The sequence below is a fragment of the Lepidochelys olivacea genome (genome assembly GCF_965140295.1).
Source record: "Lepidochelys olivacea isolate rLepOli2 genome assembly, chromosome: 3".
NCBI lineage: Eukaryota > Metazoa > Chordata > Testudines > Cheloniidae > Lepidochelys > Lepidochelys olivacea.
This window is the reverse complement of record NC_140413.1, coordinates 1,651,926-1,672,957: the sequence shown is the minus strand read 5'-3', so window position 1 is coordinate 1,672,957 and position 21,032 is coordinate 1,651,926. Positions and strand designations below refer to the sequence as shown.

General features: G+C 50.2%; 1 protein-coding gene across 2 annotated transcripts in view; it reads left to right on the top strand.

Moving 5' to 3' along the window:
- Nucleotides 1-15,151: 15,151 nt before the first annotated feature.
- MAPRE3 (microtubule associated protein RP/EB family member 3) overlaps nucleotides 15,152-21,032 on the top strand; it is a 73,204-nt gene continuing 67,323 nt past the window's right edge. Inside the window, exon 1 of one of the 2 annotated variants that reach the window (XM_084624763.1) lies at nucleotides 15,152-15,218. The gene's annotated coding sequence lies outside the window, so the exon portion shown is untranslated. The remainder of the gene's footprint in view (nucleotides 15,219-21,032) is intronic. The other variant, XM_084624766.1, reaches the window with a different exon arrangement.

Genomic DNA, 21,032 nt, shown 5'->3' with positions numbered 1-21,032 from the left:
CCCCCTTCTGCTCCAGAGCCAGAAGGGACAGTAGATGCTCTTCTAACTGCACTGGGGAAAAGCCTGCTGGATGCTTCCCCCCATTTCCATTGATCCAGAAAGAGGTAAGGAAGATATGTCAGGACAGAGCACGGATGATGCTCATCACCCCAGTGTGGCCACCCCAGCAATGGTATTACTGATCTCCTCCAGCTGTCCGGCAGAGCATTCAAGCTGCTTCCTCTGTCACCAGATTTGTTGGCTCACCAGGAAGGGAGACTTCTTCATCCAGACCCGCTGTCCCTCTGCCTGACGGCTTGGCGTATCGGACTTTGACTCTATTTAATCTCGAGCAGTTCATTGGTTGTTTGCGAGATGCTGCATAATGCTAGGAAGCGGTCAATCAGACAGTGTTATAAAATGGACCAGATCTGTGACTTGGGTGACTGAGAAGGGTGATTCTGGTTCTCTTGCTTCAGCGTCCGTACCCTGTGCTCTAGAATATTTGATGTTTTTAAAGTCTGAAGGGTTATCTAACTCCTCATTAAGGATTCATATGGCAGCCGTTTCTGCCTCGCATACTTTAGTTGGTGGATCAGTGTATATAATACCATTAAGAAGTTTATGAAGGGCTTATCTAAAGAGTATCCTCCTTTGTGAGAGATACTGTCCCTCCTTGGGATCTTAGTTGGTGTGACAGACCCAGACCAGTGGGGTACAGGAGTCTCGTCGAAGGCAGGGGTGAAAGTAAGTCAGAGGACTTACCGGTTCCCCGGAGTCCTGAGCAGGGGGCCTGGCCTCAACCGGAAGAGGCAGGGCCTTAAATCCCCGGGCCCTTTAAATCTTGATTTAAAGGGCCCGGGCCTCGGCTGCGGTAGTGGCGGCTGGGAGTTCGGGGCCCTTTAAATCACCCCCGAGCTACCAGCTGCAGAGCCCTGGGCCCTTTAAATCACTGAGGAGCCCTGGGGGCTCCCGGCTGCCACCGCTACCCCAGGGCTCTGGGCTCTGGCAGAGCTTTAAAGGGCCTGGGGCTCCTCTGTGGTAGCAGCTACCGGAGCCCCGAGCCCTTTAAATCCCCGCCTGAGCCCTGCTGCCCGAGCCCTGGGGTAGCGGTGGCCAGGCTCCATTGGGGATGTAAAGGGCCCCAGGCACCAGCCGCCGCTATCGCCCCGGCCCTTTAAATGCCCACTGGAGCCCCACCGCCGCTACCCCAGGGCTTCGGCAGCAGGGCTCAGGCGGGGATTTAATGGGCCCCGGGAGGGTATCGGGGGCTGGAGCTCCGGGGCCCTTTAAATCCCTGCCTGAGCCCTGCTGCCCAAGCCCTGGGGTAGCAGCGGTGGGGCTCAGGCTGGGATTTAAAGGGCCCCGGAACTCCAGCCGCTGCTATTGCCCTGGGGCCCTTTAAATCCCCGCCAGAGCCCTGCCACCACTACCCCAGGGCTTTAAATTGCCCTCTCGGAAAACCGGTCCTGGTACGGTGCACCGGCTCTTACCGGTACGCCATACCGGGGCGTACCGGCTTACTTTCACCTCTGGTCGAAGGCAAATATACTGGCCACTGGATGAATAGTTTTCTGTTCCCTGAGTGACCAGAGCAGGGGCTGCCCTAGAGCAATCAGGAACCTGCTAGAACCAATTAAGACAGGCAAGCTAATCAAGACACCTGGAGCCAATTAAGAACTTTCTAGAATCAATTATGGCAGGCAGGCTAATCAGGATACCTGGTTTAAAAAGGACCTCCCATCAGTTAGTAGAGGGGCATGCCAGGAGCAGGGAGTGAGAAGGCATGCTACGGAAGGACTGAGGAGTTCAAGCGTGATCAGGCTTCAGGAGGAAGATCCTGCAGTGAGGATAAAGAAGGTGCTGGGGGAAGGCCATGGGGAAGTAGCCCAGGGAGTTGTAGCCGTCATGCAGCTGATACAGGGAACATTGTAGACAGCTGCTATCTACAGGGCCCTGGGCTGGAACCCGGTGTGGAGGGTGGGCCCAGGATCCCCCCATTCCCCCAACTCCTGATCGGACACTGGAGGAGTTGACCTGGTCTGTGAGAAACACCAGAAGGGAAGGTCTAAATTGGAAAGGGATCTGGCCTGTTCCCGACCCTCTAGGCGGGACACAGAAACTGTGGGGATTGTTCTGCATTTCCCCCATGCTGGCCAGTGATGGGGTTAGCTGAGTGGACGGCAGGTTTGAGCCACTAACAAAAGTGGCCAAACTGAGGGCTGCCGGGACTCTCTGAGGTGAGCAAATCCACCAATAAGCGCAGGACCCACCAAGGCAGAGGAGGAACTCTGTCCCATTGGGTTCTAGCTATTATGATGGAACCACCCTTTGAACCTTTTGTTGAGTGTTCTTTACATGAGTTATCTATTAAAATGGCTTTTATTGTTGCTAAAACATCTGCCAGAAAGGTGGGTGAGCCAACTGCTCTTATGGCTGGTCCACTGCTCACTATTGTCCATAAAGATAAGGTGGTTCTTCCGCTTGATCCCAGGTTTTTGCCAAAGGTGGTTTCTGATTTTCATGTCAATCAGTCCATTCATTTGCCATTTTCCCCCCGCCCCAGACCACATCCTAACAATGTTGAATGGGCTTTACATGCTTTAGATACAAGGAGGGTCCTTGCTTATAATTTAGACAGAACTGAAGGTTTTTGTAAATCATCCAGATTGTTTGTTTCTTATGCTAAAAAATCACATGGGATATATGCTTTCTTTCCAGACCATTTCTGGATGGATCAAGCAATGTATTGTTGAATGTAATTCCTTAGCAGGGATTCCTGTACCTGGAAAATACGTCCACATTTTACTCGAGTCATGGCAGATTCTTTTGCTTGCCTTAAACAAGTCCCTGCTGTGGAGATTTGTAGAGCTGCTACCTGGAGGTCTGGTCACAATTTGACTCAGCATAATGTACTGGACTTGTCATCTGGAGCAGATGCTGGGTTCAGGAGAGCAGTGCTGTGGTCTCTGTTCAGTTAGGACTTTGTCCCCACGTCCAGGTAATTTTCAGCCTTGCTGATCAGTCTGTCCCAGAAGTGGGAACACACAGAACCACTCAAAGAAGAAATGAAGGTTTATTTACTTGTCACAGGAGTTCTTCAAGATGACTCTGCAAATTCATAGTCCTAGTTGCTCACCATTCTCTGCTGTTGCCATGGAAGGGACTGAGGTGATGGAGGATGCTCCATCCCCTAGATAGACTTGCTCTTGGGACATGAAGAAATGCTAAGGGTGCGAGAGCACTCTAAGGCAGCGGCTCTCAACCTTTCCAGATGACTGTAACCCTCTAGTCTGATTTGTCTCATGTACCCCAAGTTTCACCTCACTTACAAACTACATGCTTACAAAATGTGACATAAAAATACAAAAGTGTCACAGCCACACTAGTTCTAACAAATTGATTACTTCCTCATTGTTACCACAGAATTATAAACCAATTGGAATATAAATATCGTACTTACACTAAACGCTGACATGTATCTAGAGCAGTAGAAACAAGTCAGTGTCTGTAGGAAATTTTAGTTTGTACTGACTTCACTAGTGCTTTTTATGTAGCCTGTTGTAAAACTAGGCAAATATCTAGATGAGTTGATGTATCCCCTGGAAGACCTCTGTGTATGCCCCAGGGGTATGTACCCAGGGGTTGAGACCCATTGCTCTAAGGAAACATCAAGGAGTCCGGTGGCACCTTAAAGACTAACAGTTTTATTAGGGCATAAGCTTTCATGGGTAAAAAAACCCACTACTTCAGATGCATGGAGTGAAAATTACAGAAACTGGCATAAATGATTTTCCATGCATCTGAAGAAGTGGGTTTTTTTACAAACGAAAGCTTATGCCCAAATAAATCTGTTAGTCTTTAAGGTGCCACCGGACTCCTTGTTGTTTTTGTGGACACAGACGAGCATGGCTACCCTCTGGTACATTACTCTAAGGGACAGTATTCTTGTCAGCAAGTTAAAGAAGTATGGGCTGGATGAATGCACTATAAGGTGGGTAGAAAGTTGGCTAGATTGTCGGGCTCAACGGGTAGTGATCAATGGCTCCATGTCTAGTTGGCAGCCGGAGTCAAGTGGAGTACCCCAAGGGTCGGTCCTGGGGCCAGTTTTGTTCAATATCTTCATAAATGATCTGGAGGATGGTGTGGATTGCACTCTCAGCAAATTTGCGGATGATACTAAACTGGGAGGAGTGGTAGATACGCTGGAGGGCAGGGATAGGATACAGAGGGCCCTAGACAAATTGGAGGATTGGACCAAAAGAAATCTGATGAGGTTCAATAAGGATAAGTGCAGGGTCCTGCACTTAGGACGGAAGAAACCAATGCACCGCTACAGACTAGGGACCAAATGGCTAGGCAGCAGTTCTGCGGAAAAGGACCTAGGGGTGACAGTGCACGAGAAGCTGGATATGAGTCAGCAGTGTGCCCTTGTTGCCAAGAAGGCCAATGGCATTTTGGGATGTATAAGTAGGGGCATAGCGAGCAGATCGAGGGACGTGATCGTCCCCCTCTATTCGACATTGGTGAGGCCTCATCTAGAGTACAGTGTCCAGTTTTGGGCTCCACACTACAAGAAGGATGTGGATAAATTGGAAAGAGTCCAGCGAAGGGCAACAGAAATGATTAGGGGTCTGGAACACATGACTTATGAGGAGAGGCTGAGGGAACTGGGATTGTTTAGTCTGCGGAAGAGAAAAATGAGGGGGGATTTGATAGCTGCTTTCAACTACCTGAGAGGTGGTTCCAGAGAGGATGGTTCTAGACTATTCTCAGTTGTGGAAGAGGACAGGACAAGGAGTAATGGTCTCAAGTTGCAGTGGGGGAGGTTTAGGTTGGATATTAGGAAAAACTTTTTCACTAGGAGGGTGGTGAAACACTGGAATGCGTTGCCTAGGGAGGTGGTGGAATCTCCTTCCTTAGAAGTTTTTAAGGTCAGGCTTGACAAAGCCCTGGCTGGGATGATTTAATTGGGGATGGGTCCTGCTTTTGAGCAGGGGGTTGGACTAGATGACCTCCTGAGGTCCCTTCCAACCCTGATATTCTATGATTCTATCTCATGACTGGGAGAGGATCTACCATAAGGCACCACAAGGCGGTGCAGTATCCATGAGTGTGACCTTGCAGAGCCATCTCGAAGAACTCCAGTTACAAGAACAGGAGTACTTGTGGCACCTTAGAGACTAACAAATTTATTTGAGCATAAGCTTTCATGAGTTACAGCTCACTTCATCAGATACATGCAGTGGAAAATACAGGAGGGGGATTTTATATACAAAGAGAATATGAAACAATGGGTGTTACCATACACACTATAATGAGAGTGATCAGGTAGGGTGAGCTATTACCAGCAGGAGAGGGGGAAAAAAACAAAACATTTGTAGTATTTGTAGTGATAATCAGGATGGGCCATTTCCAGCAGTTGACAAGAACGTCTGAGGAACAGTACGGAGGGAAATAAACAAGGGGAAATAGTTTTACTTTGTGTAATGACACATCCACTCCCGGTCTTTATTCAAACCTAAGTTAATTGTATCCAGTTTGCAAATTAATTCCAATTCAGCAGCCTCTCGTTGGAGTCTGTTTTTGAAGGTTTTTTGTTGAAGAATTGCCACTTTTAGGTCTGTAATCGAGTGACCAAAGAGACTGAAGTGTTCTCCGACTGGTTTTTGAATGTTATAATTCTTGACGTCAGATTTGTGTCCATTGATTCTTTTACGTAGAGAAGTCCAGTTTGGCCAATGTACATGGCAGAGGGGCATTGCTGGCCCATGATGGCATAGATCACATTGGTAGATGTGCAGGTGAACAAGCCTCTGATAGTGTGGCTGCTGTGATTGGGCCCTATGATGGTGTTCCCTGAATAGGTCTGTGGACACAGTTGGCAACGGGCTTTGTTGCAAGGATAGGTTCCTGGGTTAGTGTTTTTGTTGTGTGGTGTGCGGTTGCTGGTGCGTATTTGCTTCAGGCTGGGGGTCTGTCTGTAAGCAAGGACTGGCCTGACTCCCAAGTTACAGGAAAGTAAGCTTCACTTCCCTGGCAGCTGGTTTGTGGTCCTGGATTGAGGCAAGGCCTACTGGGAGATAAAGCCACTATAAACTGAGCCCTTTCCTTAGCTGAGGAGTCAGGCTGGGCCTGGAGGGCTCTTCAGTAAGTTATGGGCAAAGATCCCACTTTTTCCAGTTGCATTTTGACTTGGGAAATGTTTAGAGGTGGAGCCCGCAGGGGAGGGGTGGAGCCAGGGCCAGATTAAGACCTTTAGAGGCCCTAAGGACTGAAAAGATTATGGTGCTCCCCCATATATAAATCAAAATAAAAACAATACTATACCATAAAATAAAATTTTATTTTTTGAAATGACACAAAACTTAGTGTATGCTGAAACTAAAATTGCTTCTGTCAAGGTTCCTTCCTTACTCTGAACTCTAGGGTACAGATGTGGGGACCCGCACGAAAGACCCCCTAAATTTATTCTTACCATCTTAGGTTTAAAACTTCCCCAAGGTACAAACTTTGCCTTGTCCTTGAACCATATGCTGCCACCACCAAGCGTTTTAAACAAAGAACAGGGAAAGAGCCCACTCGGAGACGTCTTCCCCCAAAATATCCCCCCAAGCCCTACACCCCCTTTCCTGGGGAGGCTTGAGAAAAATAGCCTAACCAATTGGTTACAAAATCATCAAAGACCCAAACCCCTGGATCTTGGAATAATGGAAAAATCAGTCAGGTTCTTAAAAGAAGGATTTTATTAAAAAAAAAAGAAAAGTAAAAATCATCTTTGTAAAATCAGGATGGAAAATACTTTACAGGGTATCCAGATTCAAAACACAGAGGATCCCCCTCTGGGCAAAACCTTAAAGTTACAGAAAACAGGAATAAACTTCCCTCTTAACCCAGGGAAAATTCACATAAAACAAAAGATAAACTAATCCGCCTTGCCTGGCTTACCTCTACTGGTTGCAATATTGGAGACTTGGATTAGGATGGGTTGGAGAAGATGGATTCCTGTCTGGCCTCTCTCAGTCCCAAGAGAGAACAAGCACGTAAACAAAGAGCACAAACAAAAGCCTTCCCCCCCCCACCCCGACGCTGGCCAAGATTTGAAAGTATCTTGTTCCCTTATTGGTCCTTTGGTGCCAGGTGCCAGCCAGGTTAGCTGAGCTGCTTAACCCTTTACAGGTAACAGCATGTTGCCTCTGGCCGGGAGGGATTTTATAGCGCTGTATACAGAAAGGTGGTTACCCTTCCCTTTATGTTTATAACAGCTTCTTTCTAGATTTTCTGATTGCAAACTCTGATTACAAAATTCTGGATAAGTTCATCGAAGCTGACTCGACAAAGCATGTCCGCTTCCACACACACTAGGGAAAGTGAATCAAGTCTGTCCTGACACATTGTTGTTCTCTGAGGGTTTTTTATTCTTTTCAGCTGAGAAAAAGAGCGTTCTGCGGAGCAGTTAGTAATCATCAATGTTAGACAAATCCGTCGTGCGATCTCTACATTTGGAAATGCATGTTGTATTCTGCCTTTCAGTGTTGTGCCATGAAGATCAATGTGACTGAATTTCATTTTTCCTGTTTCATTCAACTTTAGGTGCATATAACAGTGGAACTGCCGCCCTTCTCCACAGAGACTCATGTTCAAGTCAACAGGGTCTGAGTCAACGAGCTCTTGGGAACCTTGTGAATATTGTTCGTCAGATAAGTCCATATCGTTTAGAAAAGAAAATCTACTTGATACTACTTTGTACACTTCACCTCTCCTCTTCATATGAGCTTCCAGTGTATCAGTTATAGCGTAGTAAATAGATACGCGAAATTTGTCTCTAGGATTCAGTGCTGTTTCTGTTGCACTGCTATCATTTGCTTGTTTTTTCCTGATTCGCTTGCGGGACTGGGCTTCTTTGTAGGTAGTATGAGGCAAGACATCTTTTGATATGTCTTCAAATCTTTTGAAATCATTCCTCAAAGTGTGTAAGTGGTCTGCTAATGATGGGCAGAGGTCTGCACATGTTTTCAAATCCAATTCTTTTTCTTGGAGAGCTTGACTTGTGTGGTAAACGTGTTGTAGAATTTCCTTCCACATAAATACAAACTCTAGTTCTTGCATCTTGTTTGCAGTGTTTTCTGCCTCTCGTATAGTTTCTCCCTTTTGTGATTGGTCTTCAGCTGTACTTTCTATTGCATCCACAATCTTTGAGTAGGGCTCCAGAATTGCACTTGTTGCCACTGCATGTGCCTCTCAGCGAGTATTAGAAAGAGATTTCAACACACGACACGATCATTGCCCAAATATGTTTTAAGAACTGCCCGTCAGTGTGTTGAGGCAGAGAAAAATGTATAAAGTAACTGGACTGTTCAGAAAAAACTTACTGCCACCAGACAACAATCAACAGCTCTGCGGCCAACAAGACTGAGAGAGTGTGCAGCAAATGGTATGAATATGGCATATTTGTTCTGTTCTAGAAGCTTCTTCTGCATTCCTTGATAATGCCCTGCCATGTTGGCAGCGTTGTCATAGGATTGACCTCTGCACTTTGAGAAATCTATTTTGCAAACTTGGCACAGATAAGGCAGTACTTGATTTGCCATTTCTTCACCAGTGTGGCTTTTCAAATTGAGGAATGTTCTAAATTGTTCAACCAGTTTTCCATCTGTGGGAGACACATATCTTAATACAATACTCAGTTGATCAATATGTGAAAGATCAGATGTAGAGTCGACAGATAAACTGAAAAGGAGTACTTGTGGCACCTTAGAGACTAACAAATTTATTTGAGCATAAGCTTTCGTGGGCTACAGACCACTTCATCGGATGCATAGAATGGAACATAGAGTAAGAAGATATATATATATATATATATATACATACAGAGAAGATGGAAGTTGCCATACAAAGTGTAAGAGGCTAATTAAGATGAGCTATTATCAGCAGGAGAAAAAAACTTGTGTAGTGATAATCAAGCTGGCCCATTTAGACAGTTGACAAGAAGGTGTGAGGATACTTGACATGGGGACATAGATTCAATATGTGTAATGACCCAGCCACTCCCAGGCTCTATTCAAACCCAAGTTAATGGGATCTAGTTTGCATATGAATTCAAGCTCGGCAGTTTCTCATTGGAGTCTTTTTTGAAGCTTTTCTGTTGCAAAATTGCCACCCTTAAATCTGATACTGAGTGGCCAGAGAGGCTGAAGCGTTCTCCTGCCGGTTTCTGAATGTTCTGATTCCTGATGTCAGATTTGTGTCCATTTATTCTTTTACCTAGAGACTGTCCGGTGTGGCCAATGTACATGGCAGAGGGGCATTACTGGCACATGATGGCATCTATCACATTGGTAGATGTGCAGGTGAACGAGCCTCTGATAGTGTGGCTGATGTAATTAGGCCCTATGATGGTGTCCCCTGAATAGATCTGTGGACAGAGTTGGCATCGGGCTTTGTTGCAGGGATAGGTTCCTGGGTTAGTGTTTTTGTTGTGTGGTTGCTGGAGAGTATTTGCTTCAGGTTGGGGGGCTGTCTGCATGTGAGGACTGGCCTGTCTCCCAAGATCTGTGAGAGTGAGGGATCATTTTTCAGGATAGGTTGTAGATCCTTGATGATGCGTTGGAGAGGTTTTAGTTGGGGGCTGAAGGTGATGGCTAGTGGCGTTCTGTTATTTTCTTTGTTGGGCCTGTTCTGTAGTAGGTGACTTCTGGGTACTCTTCTGGCTCTGTCAATCTGTTTCTTCACTTCAGCAGGTGAGTATTGTAGTTGTAAGAATGCTTGATAGAGTTCTTGTAGGTGTTTGTCTCTGTCTGAGGGATTGGAGCAAATGCGGTTGTATCTTAGAGCTTGGCTGTAGACAATGGATCGTGTGGTGTGTCCTGGATGGAAGCTGGAGGCATGTAGTTCATCACATGAGTTCATCACATATTGTCTTGGATAAGTATGATGGATTACCTTTGCCAGCATTCCCATATTTTGAGATATGGCCTGCTAAAAATGGGTCAAATTGAGCCACAAGCTTGAACAATCCCAAGACATTTCCATTCTGCAATGATCCAAATGTGTCATTTGATCCCTGAAAAGGCAGACCATGTTCAGCTAATGTTTGAATAACAGCTATAACACACTGCAAGACATGTTGCCAGTATCCATGCTACCCTTTAATTTGTTCTTCTAATTTTTGTGTCAATCCAAAGCCCTGTCTTCAATTTAAATATGCCAACATTGAATCTCTGTGAGTAGTGCTATTTTCATGTTGTTCAATTAAAACAGTATTCCACCAGTCACTAAATCCATCTGCAGCAAACTGGGATGTTGAAGGTTTATATGCAAAAAGTTTGCAAACAAAACAGTACACAGACCCTGTTGATGGTGAATACAGTAGCCATCCTCGAGTGCATTTCTCACCATTGGCTTTCATACTGAGAAATATTTTTTGTGAACAATATCTTGTTTGTTTGTCATTGGTAAAAGTCCGACATGATTTCTCAAACAGCCCAGTGTGGTGTTGACAGTCATTTGGTCCACGATCTATCCAGTAAGCTACATCATCAGTACTGAAATCAACCCACATACCAGGATCTTTTCTCCTATTACTTACAGCATGAGCAGGTTCAGTCTCTGACACATCCACACCTTCTAGAACAATGTCTGTTTTACCACCAGGAGTAGGACGAACAGTTACAGTCTCTGACACATCCACATGTTCTGGAATGGTGTTTGTTTCACCAATAGAAGAAGGGTCAGTCTCTGAAACACCTACAGGTTTTGAAACAATGTCTGTGCTACTGAGAGAAGATGTTGCTTCTGATGGATTCGCTTTGAAAAATGATGTCAGCTTTGGAAGATTTTGGAAAATGTCACTAGTTTTTTGTTTCTTTTCTTCTGCCAGTTTACGTTTCTGTGCTCCACTCAGTTGGTTACGTTTCATCCTGCCCCTTACCTCAGTTATCTGAATTAAAAAAAAAAATTACACAACGTACACTATTTTTATGTATATATAATATTTATATATAAGAAAAAACCAAATCAAGTACGTATAACTCAGACTATATCAATAATAAAGCATAAATTTATTGCAATACATGACAGGATCTGCTTTTCTTGCATTATTTCAATCTACGTTAGGAGGATGCCCCCCTGGTTTAGGTTGGGATAAGTAATAAAAAGAGAACAGAAAAACAGGGGAAGAGTGTGTAGTGGAGTGTACGAAAGTCTAACAAAGTTCTGATTTTTCCCACTACTTCGATGCTTTTTTTGAAATATCAAATATCAATTTTAAAAAAAAAAAGTCTCATTTTTTTTGGTGTCCCCTGCTTTGCTGGTGCCCTAAACACGTGCTTAGTCTGCCTATTGGGTAATCCAGCCCTGGGTGGAGCCGACTGTGAGATGCCCTCTTGGATTGAACTGGGACGTCCAAAGCTAGAAGCACAAACTACTGTAGCTTGAGCTAGGCCAAGGCTCTGCGGGAGGGACTATACCAACCCCTCTCCTCTGGACTGGCAGGGAGCGCACACTAGCCACTGGGAGGCTGCAGCTAAAGCCCCTGCAGAAAGGGTTTCATTTTCTTTTGCCTCCTGTTTGGCCAGCCACACTCCCCTCCCCATGTCCAGGGCACTCATCAGTCCTGCTGCTTCTTTCTCCTTCATACAAATCATAGAATCATAGAATATCAGGGTTGGAAGGGACCCCAGAAGGTCATCTAGTCCAACCCCCTGCTCGAAGCAGAACCAATTCCCAGTTAAATCATCCCAGCCAGGGCTTTGTCAAGCCTGACCTTAAAAACCTCTAAGGAAGGAGATTCTACCACCTCCCTAGGTAACGCATTCCAGTGTTTCACCACCCTCTTAGTGAAAAAGTTTTTCCTAATATCCAATCTAAACCTCCCCCACTGCAACTTGAGACCATTACTCCTCGTTCTGTCATCTGCTACCATTGAGAACAGTCTAGAGCCATCCTCTTTGGAACCCCCTTTCAGGTAGTTGAAAGCAGCTATCAAATCCCCCCTCATTCTTCTCTTCTGCAGGTTAAACAATCCCAGCTCCCTCAGCCTCTCCTCATAACTCATGTGTTCCAGTCCCCTAATCATTTTTGTTGCCCTTCGCTGGACTCTCTCCAATTTATCCACATCCTTCTTGTAGTGTGGGGCCCAAAACTGGACACAGTACTCCAGATGAGGCCTCACCAATGTCGAATAGAGGGGAACGATCACGTCCCTCGATCTGCTCGCTATGCCCCTACTTATACATCCCAAAATGCCATTGGCCTTCTTGGCAACAAGGGCACACTGCTGACTCATATCCAGCTTCTCGTCCACTGTCACCCCTAGGTCCTTTTCCGCAGAACTGCTGCCTAGCCATTCGGACCCTAGTCTGTAGCTGTGCATTGGGTTCTTCCGTCCTAAGTGCAGGACCCTGCACTTATCCTTATTGAACCTCATCAGATTCCTTTTGGCCCAATCCTCCAATTTGTCTAGGTCCTTCTGTATCCTATCCCTCCCCTCCAGCGTATCTACCACTCCTCCCAGTTTAGTATCATCCGCAAATTTGCTGAGAGTGCAATCCACACCATCCTCCAGATCATTTATGAAGATATTGAACAAAACTGGCCCCAGGACCGACCCTTGGGGTACTCCACCTGATACCGGCTGCCAACTAGATATGGAGCCATTGATCACTACCCGTTGAGCCCGACAATCTAGCCAGCTTTCTACCCACCTTATAGTGCATTCATCCAGCCCATACTTCCTTAACTTGCTGACAAGAATACTGTGGGAGACCGTGTCAAAAGCTTTGCTAAAGTCAAGAAACAATACATCCTCTGCTTTCCCTTCATCCACAGAACCAGTAATCTCATCATAAAAGGCGATTACATTAGTCAGGCATGACCTTCCCTTGGTGAATCCATGCTGACTGTTCCTGATCACTTTCCTCTCATGCAAGTGCTTCAGGATTGATTCTTTGAGGACCTGCTCCATGATTTTTCCAGGGACTGAGGTGAGACGTCCACCCTCTTCCCCCAGTTCCTTGGCCACATCCTGGTCAGCTCCTCCTCAGTGGGAACAATCTCCTGCTCCTTGTCCTCCCTGTGCCTCTCTCCTCCTCCCTCTGCAGCTTCTTCCTGCAATCTCTCCTTCCTCACCCTCTTCCCCCAGAGTCGCCACCTCTCTGCCTTTGGACGCCAGTTCCCATGTCCTGTAAGCTCCTGGCTGTGTATGACACAGGAGTCAGTGCCAGTGTGTCGGGACAGGACAAGGCTGAGCATGGGAAACATTCGTCTGGCATTTGTGAAACCTTTCCCAGCAGCAGGGAGACCTCTCGGGCTGTGGAACAGTCTCCCAGACTGGAGTGGAAACCCCATTGCTTGGACCATGGGAGGTGAGATCAGACAAAGCCCTGGAGAATACAGAGATGTGAAGGGGAAACCCTGCCCTGCCCTCTGCGGGCCTAGAGGTTCTTCTTCCTCTCCAGAATCTGTGGTACAGGAGCCAAGCTCATTGCTGGTCTCACGCTTCGTTCCCTTCTGTTAATAAACAGGAGTGCTGCATTGGCTGCCCTCCAAGCCCCAGGGACAGTTGCTGCTGAAGGCTAGATTTCATGGGCCGAACGCATCCCTGGTGTCATTGAGCTGAAGACAATGGGGATGCCCTAGGGATTAAACTCGGCTCCAGAGCTGGAGCGGGGACTCGGCTCCTTCAGAACGCGTGGGTGGGACCCGCCGGCTGGGGCGGGGCAGCAGCAGCGAGCAGAGGGGCGCAGCAGGAGGTCCTGGGTTCTGGCCGCATCCCGCTGGGTGGCCTTGCCTAAGTGCAGCCGCGGCAGGGCCACGTACTCGACATTGGCTGCTTAGGGTGGGGCCTCTCCATGCATTGAAGGGTGATGGCAGGGGGGTCATGGTAGCGTCTCTCCGCAGCCCCTTAGCTCTGCCGGGGGTCTCGGGGTTGCCCCAGGAGCTCTCGGGGAACATGCTGCCTTCTGAAGTCCCTACCACCGGTCGCTGGTGGTTGCCTTTCTCGCTGCCATCTTGATGACTAGCATCGGAGGCTGGTTTTCACGCTTCCCCTCAGCTTGAAAGCTCCTGCATCGCCCCATGGGGTGGGGGGCGATGTGGGGGGCGGGAGGATGGGGTAGGGACGGTGGGGGATGGGGTGAAGTGGGGGCAATGTGGGGGGCGGGAGGATGGGGTAGGGACTGTGGGGGATGGGGTGAAGTGGGGGCGATGTGGGGGGCAGGGGTGGTGGGGGATGGGGTGGGGGCGATGTGGGGGGTGGGGGGGATGGGGTAGGGGCGATGTGGGGAGTGTGGGGGGCGATGTCGGGGGCGGGGGGTGGGGCTGGGGCGATGTGGGGGGCGGGAGGATGGGGTAGGGACTGTGGGGGATGGGGTGAAGTGGGGGCGATGTCGGGGGCAGGGGTGGTGGGGGATGGGATGGGGTGGGGGCAGTGTGGGGGGCGGGGGGGATGGGGTAGGGGCGATGTGGGGGGCGATGTTGGGGGCAGGGGGTGGGGCTGGGACGATGTGGGGGGCGGGAGGATGGGGTAGGGACGGTGGGGGGTGGGGTGAAGTGGGGGCGATGTGGGGGGCAGGGGTGGTGGGGGATGGGGTGGGGGCAGTGTGGGGGCGGGGGGGATGGGGTAGGGGCGATGTGGGGGGCGATGTGGGGAGTGTGGGGGGCGATGTCGGGGGCGGGGGGTGGGGCTGGGGCGATGGGGGGGGCGGGAGGATGGGGTAGGGACTGTGGGGGATGGGGTGAAGTGGGGGCGATGTGGGGGGCAGGGGTGGTGGGGGATGGGGTGGGGGCGATGTGGGGGGTGGGGGGGATGGGGTAGGGGCGATGTGGGGAGTGTGGGGGGCGATGTCGGGGGCGGGGGGTGGGGCTGGGGCGATGTGGGGGGCGGGAGGATGGGGTAGGGACGGTGGGGGGTGGGGTGAAGTGGGGGCGATGTGGGGGGCAGGGGTGGTGGGGGATGGGGTGGGGGCGATGTGGGGGTGGGGGGGACGGAGTAGGGTCGATGTGGGGGGCGATGTCGGGGGCGGGGGGTGGGGCTGGGGCGATGTGGGGGGCCATGGGAGGCGCGGCGGGGTTGGGGGGCCCGGCCGCTGCGGCGGCGGTTGCCATGGCTCCGGGCCGGGGGGGCGGCCGGCCCCGGAGGGGGGGCAGCGGCGCATGCGCGGTGCGGCCCCTCCCGCAGAGCCCGGCTCGGTGCAGACGCAGCGAGAGCAGCGGCCGGAGCGAGCGGCGGCCCGAGCGCGGTGAGTGCGGGGCGGGGCCGGGCCCAGCGCCCCCCACGGCCCCCCCACGGCCCCCCGAGCCCGCCGGGCCCCCCGAGCCCGGGCTGGGCTCGGCTGGGGGCGGCGGGGGTGTTACCTGCCTTCCTGACAGCTGCGGGGGTCCCGCTGCCCGGGCGCCCCACGGCGGGGGGATCTGGGGGGGTCCCGCTGCCCGGGCGCCCCACGGCGGGGGGATCTGGGGGGGGTCCCGCTGCCCGGGCGCCCCACGGCGGGGGGATCTGGGGGGGGTCCCGCTGCCCGGGCGCCCCACGGCGGGGGGATCTGTGGGGGTCCCGCTGCCCGGGCGCCCCACGGCGGGGGGATCTGGGGGGGTCCCGCTGCCCGGGCGCCCCATGGCGGGGGAGCTGGGGGACCGAGCCCTAGGGCTGGGGGCAGGGCCCCGTTGCCGGAGGAGATGCCTGGGTGAGGGGCTGGGGTGGATGGGGGCGAGAGACTGGCGCGGATTGCAGGGTGCAGTGTTGGGTGTTGTGGGAATCGCCCCGAGTGGCTCCTCAGACCCCCGGGATCTCCCAGCTCTGCCGGGGAAACGAACTTGCTGTTACCCAGCTGACAGGGAGCGGCCTGAGCCCCTCCAGGCTGTGTCCTGAGCACACCTGTTCCCACCTCTCACACCATGGTATTTTTAGTTTTGTGGCAGAACTGAAGCTTCAGTGTAGCTGTCGCTTTTTTGGTGGCTGTCCGTCCGCTGGGGGTGGATTAAATCCTTCTTGTTCCTGACATAAACGCAGGCGTGATCCACTGGGCTCTGCCTCTGGCCAGGCTGTCAGATGTGGACGCGCTCAGCAACAGAGCCGGAAAAGTCTCTGATCACTGTAATGCTTTTGAGATGAGAGCCTTGGACTCCAAGACTGAGTGTCAACATATTCGGTGCCGTATGGATGAGTGGGAAAACCTCCTCCGAGAAAGTAATCGTCTAGACACTCGCTCACCGCGCCGAAGGGCCTGCTGCTACCAGTAGCTAGAGAGAGCTGAAAAGCCAGCAGATGCCAGCCTCTTAGTTTCTGTGATATTTTACCCAATCTAAATTGCTTTGTATGCAAATTTCCCGTACACCAGGGATCCCCGACCCTTGTCCTACCAAGGGCTACAACTGCAACTCGCCAAGAGCCCTAGGGCTGCGTGTAACTTGCAGATACCCTCAACTTTAATATGGAGGAGCAGACAACTAAGACTACATGTCCCAGCATGCTTGGGATTTTTTGTTCTGAGAGCTCATATAGGTGTCGGGCAATGCATACTGGGATCTGTAGGCTTTATGGCCACCAGCTAAAGATGAAGGTGGCTATGGACCAGTCCATCTGCTCCAGCTGAGGCACATGGAGATCTGAAGTCAGGGCTGTAGCTCTGCGGTGGTTTGTGAAGCAGAAGATTGCGTGGTGGAATTGTATTGGGAACCCTGGGGAATGACTTGGTGAGCGCAGAGAAGAGAGATCTGGACAAACAGCAGAAAGCGTTTCTTTGTGCTCATGCCTTTGGAGAAGCAGTGGTGGTGGGGGGAGAAATGCACAAATTACGGGGCAGGTTAGCGATGTGATGGGAAGTGCTAGAAGATGGTTTTGCAGAACTGGTCATTGTGACCCCTTAAACACTCTGGCTGTTCAGGTGAACAATGGCCATAGAATATGAATGTTTGCAATTAAAATCCACTCTTGACTCAGGAGGCCTTTCTGAGATATGGCTGAAAGAGTAAAGAGCAGTTCCTAACTTAAACCAGCTGGGCTACTGCAGATGCTAGTGTATTTGGTGCAGTGGTTGTGCTTATGGGGCTGTAGACAAAGACGCCAGGTCCCAGAGGAGCTTACAGATATAACAGGGTTATTGGTGATGGGGATCAGCAGGGACAGAGGAGAGAGTCATCAGTAAAGCTCTGGTCTCTGCATTTCTAATGCTGCCATCCCTGAAACACCTGGTCACCGCATGCAAAATGAAGGATCACTTAGGAAAGAAACCAAACTCTTGTCGCCATTATCAGGGTTCTGTCTCAGTGGGATCAGTCTTGGAGAAGCTTTGCTTGGCCCTTCTGTTAACTGAGCAGTCGCCTGCTTAGAGAAGAGTCTTGTACTAGGCCTTAAAATGGTCAGATGCTGGCTCCTCCTGGTCCCTGCGGGTGGGGAATTCCACAGCCCTGTGCTGTGACATCCTGACCCTGCAGCAGTGTGCACGTGGAAACATGATCACAGAAGTAAACATAACGGCCTTTGAACCTAAGGTCCAAAACCTTGAACCAAGTCTGGAATTGGATGGGGGGAAGTCAGAACAGCACCCTGGTGTGAAGTGCTCCCCTTGGCCCTGCCTAGAAGGTTGCCAGCTGTGAGATGTCTCCATGGCCTTTACATGCGTCCCCAGGTAGAGCCTATGGGTGACAGGCATGGGTCATTGCAGGCATAGTGCACTGGAGTGGAGCAGGTGCAGTCCCCTGGCAGCTGATGAGGAAGGTGTCCCTGCCAGCTCTGCTGTTTGATGTTAGGGGGGTTGAGACTAGTAGGACCCCAGACTGTGCACCACCCTGACGATGGGCGAGAGAAGTATGGGCTGGATGAATGCACTATAAGGTGGGTAGAAAGTTGGCTAGATTGTCGGGCTCAACGGGTAGTGATCAATGGCTCCATGTCTAGTTGGCAGCCGGTATCAAGTGGAGTGCCCCAAAGGTCGGTCCTGGGGCCGGTTTTGTTCAATATCTTCATAAATGATCTGGAGGATGGTGTGGATTGCACCCTCAGCAAATTTTCGGATGATACTAAACTGGGAGGAGTGGTAGATACGGTGGCAGGTAGGGTTAGGATACAGAGGGCTCTAGACAAATTGGAGGATTGGGCCAAAAGAAATCTGATGAGGTTCAACAAGAATAAGTGCAGGGTCCTGCACTTAGGACGGAAGAATCCAATGCACCGCTACAGACTAGGGACCAAATGGCTAGGCAGCAGTTCTGCGGAAAAGGACCTAGGGGTGACAGTGGACGAGAAGCTGGATATGAGTCAGCAGTGTGCCCTTGTTGCCAAGAAGGCCAATGGTATTTTGGGCTGTATAAGTGGGGGCATAGCCAGCAGATCGAGGGACGTGATCGTTCCCCTCTATTCGACATTGGTGAGGCCTATCTGGAGTACAGTGTCCAGTTTTGGGCCCCACACTTCAAGAAGGATGTGGATAAATTGGAGAGAGTCCAGCGAAGGGCAACAAAAATGATTAGGGGTCTGGAACACATGAGTTATGAGGAGAGGCTGAGGGAACTGGGATTGTTTAGTCTGCAGAAGAGAAGAATGAGGGGGGATTTGATAGCTGCTTTCAACTACCTGAGAGGTGGTTCCAGAGAGGATGGTTCTAGACTGTTCTCAATGGTAGCAGATGACAGAACGAGGAGTAATGGTCTCAAGTTGCAGTGGGGGAGGTTTAGGTTGGATATTAGGAAAAACTTTTTCACTAGGAGGGTGGTGAAACACTGGAATGCGTTGCCTAGGGAGGTGGTGGAATCTCCTTTCTTAGAAGTTTTTAAGGTCAGGCTTGACAAAGCCCTGGCTGGGATGATTTAATTGGGGATTGGTCCTGCTTTGAGCAGGGGGTTGGACTAGATGACCTCCTGAGGTCCCTTCCAACCCTTATATTCTATGATTGGGTTGTGCTCAGTAGACAAGGAGGTTGTTGCTCCTTTTGGTGCCTGAGATGCTTTCCCTGTCTGCAGCAGCCCAGTCTTATATGGATGGAGCTAAACCAGCTGTGGGTCACAGGCTGGGACAGCTGGGAATCAGCATTGCTTGGTGTTATGGAGCTACCGTAGAACAGGGAACCATGCTGGGGTGGAGGCTACACGACAGGAGGAGCCGGAGGCTGTTCCAGGCCCAGGGGCAGCATGAAAACAGGGGGAGGAATGAGTGCGAGAAGGGGAAGGGAATGTTAAAGGGGTGGGCAGAGTGCACTGGGAACTGGATGAGGGAACGATGCATAGTCTTGAACAAGAGGATGGGATGTCTGAACTCAGTGCAGAAAGAGAGAGCTGGTGAGGGGGCATAGTGTGATCAGAGCAACAGGCTTTTTGTGGCACTTTGGATGGGCTGAGGGGCCAGAGCGGAGAGGTGGTGCTACCCGTACGCTCTAGGGCACCCACCTGTACCCTTCCGTGCACTGAAGGGGTAACCCGGATAATTTAAGCACCCCCACCCTTATCTAGTCCCTCGGGCTTGGGGTGAAAGGCACCTATCCTTACCCAGTTCCTAGGGCTCAGGATGTAATCTTCTGTGGGTTTGCTGGGCCTTTTACCAGTGAAAGAGCCTAACACATCTCTATTAATTATCAGTTACCAAAACAGAATGCTCACGCTAAGCATACAATGCTCACCACACCCCATAAGGCAGACGAGGTTTTCCTGCTGGCCAGTCAGGATCAGGTCGTCGGAGGGCTCCAGCTTCTGCACAGTATGATTGGCAGGGTGTTGAGGTCTGGCAGCTCTGATCTTGGGGCTGAGTCCTGGAGTTAGGTCCCAAAGAACTTCCTTTTGGACCTCAGTTTGTATAGTGAGACTTGAGTCCTGCTTAGCTCTACCTTCACCAGTCGTTGTAAACTAAAGTCCTGCCAGACAGTATTTTTCACCCATCCTAGCCCATTATGAAAAGCCATTCTTTACCCAATCAGACCCCACCACCTTAGCTGATTTACACCTTACAGAATTAGTTATGCAACAGGCAGAACCGATCAAAGAACCAGACAGAGACCCTACAGATAAACAATTGAGAAGTAGGGACTATAAAGGCAAAACAATAGAAGTAGGGATTTCACACACAGCTGTTGAGAAGTGGTTCCTTGCCAGGCAGGATGTTGTCAAACCAAGTTTTCTTTAGCCATCTTAAGCTCTGTTTCTGTATCTGGTGGTGGTGGGCACTGTTCGGACAGGAGCCTTCTGAACACCCCACAGTACAGTTTTGGTGCAATAAATGGAAGGTGAGGCTTTGACTCTCTGCAACTTAGCTCATGGCTGCTGTCTCTCAATCTGGCTGCTGTTTTTACTGTAGAAGATGACCTCCGACCTTACCTTGGGATGATGGCAAATCTCTGCCTGCCTATCTGTTTACCTGCTGTGCTGCCAAGTGTGTATTTGCTTGGAACTGTTCCATCTCTTAGGGAAGAAATAGCCATTTGGATAACTGTCCATGAAGATTTTAGTTCGAGTAGTTATGCATTGATCCCATCCCAATGGGGGATTAGGGCCCACGGGAGCTAGTTGAAGTGGCAACTTGTGGCCTCCTCTCTATTGGCTATTTTCTCACCATGGCAGGAAAAATCATAGCCAATGTTGTCTCACCATTTCCTTGTGCTCCCCCTTCTTAAAATGTAGGAGCCTAATGGCCTGCTTGGGCACCTCGGTCAGGGGCTCGGCTCCCAGAATGCTGAGCACCCAGCAGCTTCCTGGCCATTTCACTGCCCGCAAGGAGAACTGAGAAACCAAGGGGAGACCTGAATGTTTAGGGCTGCCCCTCTCCTTCCTCAGGGGGTTCTGCTGGCCCAAGCCCTGAGAAAGGTTCAGTGCGGCACTGTCTTGGTTTCAGTTCTCCCTCGCAGGTCTGACAGCAAGGAACTTTACATATTGACTGGTGTGGAGAAAGTAAGTAAGGAAGTGTTATTTACTCCTTCTCATAACACAAGAACTAGGGGCCACCAAATGAAATTAATAGGCAGCAGGTTCAAAACAAACAAAAGGAAGTATTTCTTCACACAACGCACAGTCAACCTGTGGAACTCCTTGCCAGAGGATATTGTGAAGGCCAAGACTAGAACAGGATTCAAACA